Below are 2226 nucleotides of genomic sequence, written 5' to 3'. Positions count from 1 at the left end.
ATCACAGTTGTCACTCGCTTTCCGCTGAAGAGGATACTGCAGAATCCAGAAGCGACAGGCAGGATTGTTGAGTGGGCACTGGAACTGTCAAGCTTTGGCCTCAAGTTTGAAAGTACTTCAACTATACAGAGCAGAGCATTGGCAGAATTTATAGCAGAATGGACGCCAACACCAGATGAAGAAATTCCAGAAACGAGCATCCCCAACAAGGAAGTAAACAAAGAGTGGCTGATGTACTTTGATGGTGCCTTTTCGCTGCAAGGCGCCGGCGCTGGTGTGCTGCTTGTCGCACCCACCGGAGAGCACCTCAAGTACGTAGTCCAGATGCACTTTCCCAAGGAGCAAGCAACAAACAATACTGCAGAGTATGAAGGCTTGCTTGCCGGTCTCAGGATCGCGGCAGACCTTGGGATCAAGAAGCTCATTATTAGGGGTGACTCACAGCTTGTCGTCCGCCAAGTAAACAAGAGCTATCAGAGTCCGTTGATGGAAGCTTACGTTGACGAAGTGAGAAAGCTAGAAGAGCACTTTGACGGCCTGCAGATGGAGCATGTTCCAAGAGCTCAGAACGCCATTGCAGATGGCCTGTCAAAGTGCGCCGCACTTAAGTTACCTGTGAAACCAGGGATCTTTGTGCTCAAGCTGACTCAGCCGTCCGTAACGCCATCAACTGGACAGAGCAAAAAGAGGAAGTTGGTTTCTGGTGACTATTTGCCGGCAGAGCTTCCTGAAGCCGCCGCCAAGAAAGTCCCTAAGATCAACGCCAAGAGCGCTGAGGAGCAGTCTGCTCCGGCAAGCCCTAGGGTTTGTTCCGTTGTAGCAGAAACTCCCGACAAGTTTTCCTCCGACAAGCTTGCCGGGGAACGTCACGCTCTGGCGGAGCCGCAGGTTCTCGCCGTAGAAGCGGATGTTCCCGCAGCGGTCCCCAAGATCAACACCAAGAGCGCTGAGGAGCAGTCTGCTCCGGCAAACCCCAAGGTTTGTTTCGTTGAAGCAGAAGCTCCCGACAAGTTTTGCTCCAGCAAGCTTGCCGGGGAACGTCATGCTCCGGCCGAGGCTCAGGTTCTCGCCGTAGAAGCAGACATTACCGCAGCCGCAGATTTGCCTTTGGTCCTTGTTGTCGAGCCACAAGCTCCAGCATGGGCGCAGCAGATTGTCCGTTTCCTTCAGACAGGAGAACTTCCCGAGGAGCAAGAAGAAGCGGAAAGAGTAGCCCGGCAGTCAAGTATGTACTAGTTTGTCGACAAGACACTGTACAGAAGAAGACTGAACGGTGTGAAATTGAAGTGTATTCACCGGGAAGATGGACAAAAGCTGTTGGCAGAGATACATGGAGGCATATGTGGTCACCACATTGGCGCAAGAGCACTTGTCGGCAAAGCATTCTGGCAAGGTTTCTTCTGGCCAACAGCCCTCCAGGATGCAACTGCACAAGTAACCAAGTGTGAAGCGTGCCAGTTTCATTCCAAGCAGATACACCAGCCAGCTCAAGCTCTCCAGACGATCCCTTTATCCTGGCCATTTTCGGTCTGGGGGCTCGACATCCTCGGTCCCTTTCCCCGAGCTGTCGGGGGCTTTGAGTACTTGTACGTTGCAATCGACAAGTTCACAAAGTGGCCGGAAGTGGAACCAGTGAGGAAGGTGACGGCACAGTCAGCAGTCAAGTTCTTCAGGTCGATTGTTTGCCGCTTCGGGATCCCTAACAGGATAATCACCAACAACGGCACGCAATTTACGAGCCGCACCTTCATGCAGTAGGTCCAAGATCTTGGCGCCAAGGTCTGCTTCGCTTCTGTTGCTCACCCGAGAAGCAACGGTCAAGCGGAGAGGGCAAATGCTGAAGTGCTGCGCGGGTTCAAGACCAGAACTTTCGACAGGCTGCACAAGTGCGGAAGAAACTGGATCGAGGAGCTGCCGATGGTTCTTTGGTCGATCAGGACGACGCCAAATCGAGCCACTGGACAGACACCTTTCGCTCTAGTCTATGGAGCAGAAGCAGTTATCCCCACGGAACTCGTATACGGGTCACCTCGAGTGCTCGCTTATGATGAGCTTGAGCAAGAGCAGCTACGACAAGATGACGCGCTGCTCCTTGAGGAAGACCGTCTTCAGGCTGCTGTGCGAGCTGCTCGCTACCAGCAAGCTTTGCGCCGCTACCATAGCCGCAAGGTTAACGCCAGAAGTCTCGAGGAAGGCGACCTTGTTCTTCGGCGCGTTCAGTCCGCC

Source organism: Triticum urartu, chromosome 1 (assembly GCF_003073215.2).
Source record: "Triticum urartu cultivar G1812 chromosome 1, Tu2.1, whole genome shotgun sequence".
NCBI lineage: Eukaryota > Viridiplantae > Streptophyta > Magnoliopsida > Poales > Poaceae > Triticum > Triticum urartu.
This window is presented reverse-complemented; position numbering follows the sequence as displayed.